A 9100-nucleotide genomic window follows, 5' to 3' on the forward strand; every position below is an offset into this window, starting at 1 on the left:
GACCCTGATGCTGGGAGGGATTGGCGGCAGGAGGAGAAGGGGACGACAGAGGATGAGATGGCTGGATGGCATCTCACCGACTCAATGGACATGAGTTTGGGTGAACTCCGGGAGTTGGCGATGGACAGGGAGGCCTGGCGTGCTGCAGTCCATGGGGTCGCAAGGAGTCGGACACGATTGAGCAACTGAACTGAACTGAACTTCCTGTCTTCATGTTTTTTTCATACAGGGCTGGAGCTCTAAATGACACCATTTTTAATTCCTATAAATCAGGTCAAACCGAACTGTTACATTCACAGAAAATTTAGACTTTTTTTTCTGTCTTTACACACGTGTATTCAACCGTATTTTTCCAGTATAAGTATTCCACTTAATGCATTGTTTCAAAGATTGTGTTTTGTTTTGTTGGGTTGTTTGAGTTTTGTTTTGGCTCTTCAACCAGAAGGGGTGAACTGTCTTAAAGAGAAAGGGAGGAGCAGACAAGAGCACTGGTCTAGATACCGTAATGGCTTTTGTGTGTGTGTATGTTTTGTTTGTTTTGATGTGGACCATTTTTGACGTCTTTTACTGAATTTGTTACAATATTGCTTCTGTTTTATGTTTTGTTTTTCTGGCTACGGGGCATGTAGGATCTTAACCCCCTGACCAAGGATGCGTGTGGTTCCCGCACACCCCAAGCACTGGGAGCTGAAGTCTCACCCATTGAACTGCGGGGAGGTCCCATGATTTGGTCTCTGATCAACACGTTGGTGATGTCCCCATCATGGCTTCACCAAGCCTCTTTTCCTTCGTATGGAAATAGAGTCGAGGAATGTTTTTCTAATCTATCACTGACTCCTAAGAGCTTTGGTTACCTGGTAGAGCCAGAGGGAAAAAGCCCTGTGAGGCACATTCAGTAAGGCAGACTGCTTCTCTGCCCAAGGCCACCATGTTCTCGACTCTGAGTGGCAACATTCCTCAAAGTCTGTGTGAGTGGGCCCTCTGCACCTGTCCTCTGTGCAACCAGCGTGGTCTTTATGCAGTGGCCCCGTGAAAACGGGCTTCCACCTATGCTGTATCTGAAGGCCTCTATTTTAAACCAGTAAGTCCTGTCCATTTTATGTATCTATTTATGATCATTCCTAGAGGGTTTCTTCAGGGCTTCCCAGGTGGCTCAGCAGCAAAGAATCCGCCTGCCAACACAGGAGATGTGGGTTCCATCCCTGGGTGGGGAAGATCCCCTGGAGAAGGAAATGGCAACCCACTCCAGTGTTCTTGCCGGGGAAATCACATGGACAGAGGAGCCTGGTGGGCTACAGTCCATGGGGTCGCAAAAAAATTGGACACGAAAAAAAAAAGAAAAAGAATCGGACACGACTTAGCCACTAAACAACAAGAGGGTTTCTTTAACTTGGGGCTTTATGAAACAATAGAATTTGTTGGGACAGACTTACTTACACAAACTAATGATTTTCAGCAGTTCCTTGGTGAGGAGTAATTGGTATTCTTTGGCAGAATACCATTACACAGTAACTGGAGTTCAAGCCATATAATTATAGAATGTTAATTGTAAAGTGTAAATAATTCTCACTCTAGAGCATGGGCTGAGTCCCTACGAATTCAGCTGTTGTTTCATAATGTCTGAGGTACTGGAAGGTTCCTAAGCATGGAACCTATAACACCCAGCATTCAAGAGGTAGGCTCTCTTTGTTTGCTGAACACTGCAGCCTGGCTCTGGACACCTGCTCAGCTCAGTCACCGGGGGTCTGCACACGCTCTGCCCGGTCAACATCCTGCTCCTGCCGTATCAGTGAGTGTAGGCAGAATTGCTTCCTGTCGGGAGAAGAGAGCCTGGCTAGTTGTGTTAGAATAAAGCAAGGTTCTGTTCTGTTTTCCCTTTAAGCAGACACGTGGACACGATGACATTTCTTGTGTAACACTAGTAAAATAATCTCTGATTGGCTAAGATCAGAATTTACTCTTAACTGTTTCACTTCCAGTTGGATGTAAGTCAGTCTTTTTGAAGTTGATAATTGCAATCCATAGGAGAGTTTGAAATCTACTTATTAGATTGTGACTAGCATTTAAAAAATAGAATAGCCCAGGATAAAATGCAAGAAAATTAAAAAAACAAACAAATAAATATCGGCATGCATCCCACATAGTGTGGATCCATTAATTATTCAGGGTTCTCCGGAGCGACGGAACCAACAGGACACGTGTATAAGATAATTACAGAAAGGAATTAGCTCCCCTGATTAAGGAGGCTAGCGAGGCCAAAATCAGAGGGGTGAGTGCACAGGCTGGCGACCCAAGAAGAGTCGATGTTGTATTTTAAGTCCCAAAACTGTCTGATGACAGAGTTCCTTTTTGCTCAGGGAATGGTCAATCTTTTATTCTATTCAGACCTTTGACTGATTGGATGAGGCCCACCCATACGATGGAGGGCAATCTGCTTTACTCAGATTCACTGATTTAAATGTAAATAGCATCCCAAAACCCCTTTGTAGAAGCAGCCAGAATAATGCTTGACCAAACATCTGGGCACCGTCGAGACCCAGGCACGCCAACACTTAAAAGTAACCAACACAGAACATATTTGCAGGAGTCATTCACACTGCACACCAGATATTCTTAGGTCCTTCCCCAAGCGCATAGTGGAAATGCTGGGGGTAGGTGTGACCAAGGGATTTGGCCAAAGAACTGTGAGCAGAAGTGATGCATGCCAGGCTAAGTGGAAGTTTTAAGTGCCAGTGTGGGAGTCACCATGGTCTCTTTCCCTCTGCCATTCAGACGGTGGCCTATTTACAAAAAGAAACAGACTCACAGACTTAGAAAACAAACTGTGGTTACCAAAGGGGAAGGGTTGGTGGGGATCATATGGAGGGACAGACTGAGAGTTTGGGGCTGACGTGTGTATACTGCCATATTTAAACTAGATAGCCAGGGCTTTCCTGATGGCTCAGTGGTAAAGAATCTGCCTGCCAATGCAGGAGACACAGGTTCGATCCCTGGTTGGGGAAGGTCCCACATGCCAAGAAGCAACTAAGCCCGAGCACCACTGCTCCTGAGCCTGTGCTCTGAGCCCACACGTGCTGGAGCCCAGGCTTCCCAACCAGACGAGACGCTGCAATGAGATGCCCTCTCACACCCTAGAAAGGGGTCCCCGCCCGCGGGGATTAGAGAAAGGCCATGCTGCAGCAGAGACCCAGCACAGCCAAAAACAAATGAATAAATGAAATTATTTTTAAGTAGATAACCGACAAGGACCTACTGCAGAGGATAGGGAACTCTGCTTAGTATTCTGTAATAACCTAAATGGGAAAAGATTTTGAAAAAGAATAGAAAAAAGAGGTCATTTATCTGACTTCACAAGGGGAGCAAGGACTTAAACACAGGTTAGACTTTAAGCCAGCGCTATACCACACAACCCTCCTTCGGGGTTGACCTTGTGAAAGTGCTTTGAAAACTACAAAACCTCATAAGAACGTGAAGCAATGAAATCAGCACAAGAACTAGTCAAGGAAGTTGGTTAAAGGCCCAGGCTTTGTCAAACCTGGTTTCAGATGCCGGCTCTGCCACTTATGAGCTGTGCGACTTGGGAGACATTCTTTAATCTCTTTGAACCTCTGTTTCCTTAGTTGTAATGAAGATATTATGCATATCCTATTTTCCTGATGAGTAAATGAGATAATAAATGGAAAGATCTTAGCATGACGCCAGTCTCATAGTAAGTGCCGCTAAGTTATTTGGAGTGACTATAATTGCAAAGAATTTGGTTTGGAATAACAGCAACAAGAAAAGCCACTCCTGGGCTTGGACAGGGCCAGGGTTGAGTGCAGAGCAACTGCAGCACCTTTAAACTTTGGAGTCGGCTGACTCTTTCCTCTGGGGGAGAGGGCTGTCCTGCACACGGGAGAATGTTCAGGAAAGACACTGAAGTCTTGTCATATGGTGGCAGTATCAGGGTCCTTCTGTTGTTCAGTCCCCCAGGCACATCCGACTCTTCGTGACCCCAAGGACTGCAGCACACCAGGCTTGCCTGTTTTTCACCATTTCATGGAGCTTGCTCAGACTCGTGTCCACTGGGTCGGTGACGCCATCCAGCCATCTCATCTTCTGTCGTCCACTTCTTCTCCTGCCCTCAATCCTTCCCAGCATCAGGTCTTTTCTAAGGAGTCAGTTCTTTGCATCAGGTGGACAAAGTAATGGAGCTTCAGCTTCAGCAGCAGCTGAATAATCAGGGTTCTAACCCTTGGCATTACTGGCATTTGAGGACGGATGGTTCTGTATTATGGAAGCTGTTCTGTGCACCGTAGGGTGTATTTTACTTCATTTTACTGTGTTGCCCAGCTTGTGGGATCTTAGTTCGCTGACAGGGATTGAACCAAGCCCTCAGCAGGGTAAGTACAGAGTCCTAATTCTGGACTGCTAAGGAATTCCTCACGGTAGGATGCTTAGCAGCATCCAGGGCTGCTACCCCTAAGATGCTCCAAATATGTTTCTAGACATTTCCAAATGTCCCCCAGGGGCAAAATCAACCCCCATTGAGAACCAACGTCCTAGTAACTGTATTTAGGGTTTTTCAATGAATTCTTCCTATTAAAAAACACAAACATGAAAGAAGGTTAACCACTTTGAGAGAACAGACTCTGAGCTTCCCTAGTCTTGTATCTTATTGATGTTACCTACTTAACGTCTGTGTGACCTACCGGGATAAATGCTCCACAAGGTCACTGTGTCTGTCTGATGTCCTGCGTGTCTCCAGGGTACACATCGCCTGGAACATAATAGACACACAAGAAAAGTGTCACTGAATCAACAAATGAAAGGAACTTTTTTCCCTGTGTCCTTATCCAATAACTAACAGGCACAAGGTTCCTGCAGGATCAATAGGGCGGACGAGGCTTATGGAAAGTGTCTCTTTTTTTCCCATCTTTGCCCCAACTCTAAAATAAAAAGATTCCCTGAAGAGAATCTATTCTTAGCAAACCATCAAGGCTGAAACTGGGCTTTGCAGGTAGCTCAGTGGTAAAGAATCCTCCTGCCACTGCAGGAGACGTGGGTTTGATCCCCGGGTGGGGAAGATCTCCTGGAGGAGGAAATGGCAACCCACTCTAGTATCCTTGCCTGGAGAATCCCATGGACAGAGGAGCCTGGCGGGCTGCAGTCCATGGGGTCGCAGAGAGTCAGACACGACTTAGGACTAAACAACACGGTCTTCACCAGAGCGTCAGTCCTCGGGTAGGGGCATGGAGAAGACTAAGCGGGGCCCCAGTGTTTAGGCTCAGCCGCAGGCATCAACAAATCATCATGAGGGAACGCATCACATCGAGCTGATGGAAAAGCAAGACCCAGGGACTCCCCTGGGGGCCCAGGGGCTAAGACTCCTCACTGTCAGTGCTAGGCCGGGTGCCATCCCGGGCTCAGGGAACTGGGTCCTCTACGCTGCGACCGAAGCTCCCACATGCCACAACCAAAAAGATCGCCCATGCCGCAACTAAGGCACAGCCGAACAAGTAACTGTTTTATTTTTTAAAAAAGGAAAGAAAAGCAAGATGCAGAGTAGCTTCAGAACTCCCCGGGGAAGGTGAGGACTGGTCCGAGGCCGTGCAGACGGGCAGAAAGAGGACCGACGCTGGTCCCTCCCGCGGTCTGAGGCCGCGGCTGCTCCCCGAGGCCACAGCGGCTGGGTGGCGTTGTTCTGGGTTCCTGGCCCCTCTGCCCTTGTTATTTCCCACACGCAGGGGCTGAGTGACCCTGAGAGAAGGGCGCACCCTCTCCTGTGCTCCAGGACCACACGCTCCGCCTCACGCCCTCGTGACTGCCTGGGTACGCAGGAGTACCAACGGCCATTCTTTCTCACTCCAGCTTCCTCTTGGGTGCCACACAAGAACCGCGGGCTTTTCTCACCATTCTGGCAATCATGGAGAACATTTCTCGTGTGTGTGGGGTCTTAGCAGTGGAGCGGGTTCCTGCGATGCTCGCTGGCACCCCTCAAAGCCCCACTCTGGCCTTCCTGCACCCCGCAGCTGGAGCCCATCTGTGTCCGTGGCTCCCCATGTGAGTCTATGGCTTTGCTGCCGAGGGTGACTCTCGTTTCTACTCCCCTTGCCCAGAAGCTCTGAAGCTCCTGATTGTCACCGCCTACATTCCTCCCTGCGTGCTTTGTCCTTGGACAAAACACCACTCTTCTTTCCCCCTATTCTGAAGATGGTCTCTGTAGGGTTTCCCATCAGCCAACAGTAGAGAAAAAATTGTCTTGATAACCCAACAGAAAATGGGCAAAGGCTTGAACGTTCTCAAAGGAGACTATCCAAATGGCCAAGAAACAGGAAAATGGGCTCAGCTTCACTGGCCTCCGGACTTCTCTGGTCGCTCAGCTGGTGAAGAATCTGTCTGCAATGTGGGAGACCCGGGTTTGATCCCTGGGTTGGGAAGATCCCCTGGAGAAGGGAAAGGCTACCCACTCCAGTATTCTGGCCTGGAGAATTCTGTGGGCTGTATAGTCCATGGGGTTGCAGAGACTTGGACATGACTGAGTGACTTTCCCTTTCACTGGCCTCGAGAAAAACACAAATTAAAACCACAGTATACTCACCGTCACCGTGGCTCAGGGTGGAAGACACCAAGAGTCGGTCTTGATGTTCAAGGTCTGCGACTGGCAACAGAATTCAGTGCAGGCGCTCGGGAGCCGCTCGGCGTTACCTGCTAACTAAGAGTTAAATTCCCCACAGCGATGAGCGCTGCCTACTCGTTCAGTCGTGTCCACTCTATGACCCCGTGGACTAGCCTGCCAAGCTTCTCTGCCCATGGAATTTTCCAGGCAAGAATACTGGAGTGGGGTGCCGTTTCCTTCTCCAGGGGATCTTCCCAACCCATGGATCGAACCTGCGTCTCTTGTGTCTCCTATGTTGACAGGTGAATTCCTTTACCACTAGCACCAGTTGGGAAGCCCCATGAGCACTCATGCCCACTCAAAGAATTTGCAGTGCTGTTCATAACTGCCTCGAACTGGCACTACCCAGATGTTCATCAACCACAGCGTAGAAAAATATATGGCATTATATTCTCACAGTGGAATACTACATAGCCCTAGGAACGAAGCAAGTATGACCTCATGCACCGATGAATTAATGAATCTCACAAAACGTTGAGCGAGAGAACCTTGACACAGAAAGAGAACAGGTTATATGGCACCCTGTCAGTAAAGCCCTGTAACAGACACATCCACGCTATTAGAACAGACAGCAGGGCCTCCCTGGTGGTCCAGTGGGGGTGAGGGCTGCTGTGGAGGACAAGCGAAGATCCCGAGTGCTGCGGGGCCGCCGAGGCTGCCCACCGCACACTGAGCGCCCAGAGCCCGAGCGCCTGGGCGAGGGCAGCCACGCCCCGCTACGAGGGGGTGAAGCCGCAAGGAGCTGCGCAGACCCGAGCAGCCGCAAGTCTGTAAATAATCAACTGTTGTTTAAAAAGCCGTGCTGACTCTTAGTGATGGGAGGAGAGCGTGTGGGATTTTGTTTATATATATATCAGATCAGATCAGATCAGTCGCTCAGTCGTGTCCGACTCTTTGAGACCCCATGAGTCGCAGCACGCCAGGCCTCCCTGTCCATCACCAACTCCCGGAGTTCACCCAGACTTAAGTCCATTGAGTCAGTGATGCCATCCAGCCATCTCATCCTTTGTCGTCCCCTTCTCCTTTTGCCCCCAATCCCTCCCAGCATCAGAATCTTTTCCAATGAGTCAACTCTTCGCATGAGGTGGCCAAAGTATTGGAGTTTCAGCTTTAGCATCATTCCTTCCAAAGAATACCCAGGGCTGATCTCCTTCACAATGGACTGGTTGGATCTCCTTGCAGTCCAAGGGACTCTCAAGAGTCTTCTCCAACACCACACTTCAAAAGCATCAATTCTTCAGTGCTCAGCTTTCTTCACAGTCCAACTCTCACATCTGTCCATGACCACTGGAAAAACCATAGCCTTGACTAGACAGACCTTTGTTGGCAAAGAAATGCCTCTGCTTTTGCATATGCTATCTAGGTTGGTCATAACTTTCCTTCCAAGGAGTAAGCGTCTTTTAATTTCATGGCTGCAGTCACCATCTGCAGTGATTTTGGAGCCCCGAAAAATAAAGTCTGACACTGTTTCCACTGTTTCCCCATCTATTTGCCATGAAGTGATGGGACCAGATGCCATGATCTTAGTTTTCTGAATGTTGAGCTTTAAGCCAACTTTTTCACTCTCCTCTTTCATCAAGAGGCTTTTGAGTTCCTCTTCACTTTCTGCCATAAGGGTGGTGTCATCTGCATATCTGAGGTTATTGATATTTCTCCCTGCAATCTTGATTCTAGCTTGTGTTTCTTCCAGTCCAGCGTTTCTCATGATGTACTCTGCATAGAAGTTAAATAAACAGGGTGACAGTATACAGCCTTGACGAACTCCTTTTCCTATTTGGAACCAGTCTGTTGTTCCATGTCCAGTTCTAACTGTTGCTTCCTGACCTGCATACAGATTTCTCAAGAGGCAGATCAGGTGGTCTGGTATTCCCATCTCTTTCAGAATTGTCCACAGTTTATTGTGATCCACACAGTCAAAGGCTTTGGCATAGTCAATAAAGCAGAAATAGATGCCTTTCTGGAACCCTCTTGCTTTTTCCATGATCCAGCGAATGTTGACAATTTGATCTCTGGTTCCTCTGCCTTTTCTAAAACCAGCTTGAACATCAGGAAGTTCACGGTTCACATACTGCTGAAGCCTGGCTTGGAGAATTTTGAGCATGACTTTACTAGCGTGTGAGATGAGTGCAATTGTGCGGTAGTTTGAGCATTCTTTGGCATTGCCTTTCTTTGGGATTGGAATGAAAACTGACCTTTTCCAGTCCTGTGGCCACTGCTGAGTTTTCCAAATTTGCTGGCATATTGAGTGCAGCACTTTCACAGCATCATCTTTCAGGATTTGGAATAGCTCAACTGGAATTCCATCACCTCCACTAGCTTTGTTCGTAGTGATGCTTTCTAAGGCCCACTTGACTTCACATTCCAGGATGTCTGGCTCTAGGTCAGTGATCACACCATCGTGATTATCTGGGTCGTGAAGATCTTTTTTGTACAGTTCTTCTG

General features: G+C 48.1%; 1 protein-coding gene across 4 annotated transcripts in view; it reads right to left on the minus strand.

The window, feature by feature from the left end:
* The window catches only part of COL14A1 (collagen, type XIV, alpha 1), a 270892-nt gene extending 264198 nt beyond the window's left edge, over nucleotides 1–6694 (minus strand). For all 4 annotated transcript variants that reach the window (XR_825786.1, XR_825785.1, XM_010846187.1 and 1 more), the window contains exon 1: nucleotides 6581–6694. The gene's annotated coding sequence lies outside the window, so the exon portion shown is untranslated. The remainder of the gene's footprint in view (nucleotides 1–6580) is intronic.
* Between the last annotated feature and the right edge of the window lie 2406 nt (nucleotides 6695–9100).

The sequence above is a fragment of the Bison bison genome, unplaced genomic scaffold (genome assembly GCF_000754665.1).
Source record: "Bison bison bison isolate TAMUID 2011002044 unplaced genomic scaffold, Bison_UMD1.0 scf7180017864233, whole genome shotgun sequence".
Taxonomy (NCBI): Eukaryota; Metazoa; Chordata; class Mammalia; order Artiodactyla; family Bovidae; genus Bison; species Bison bison.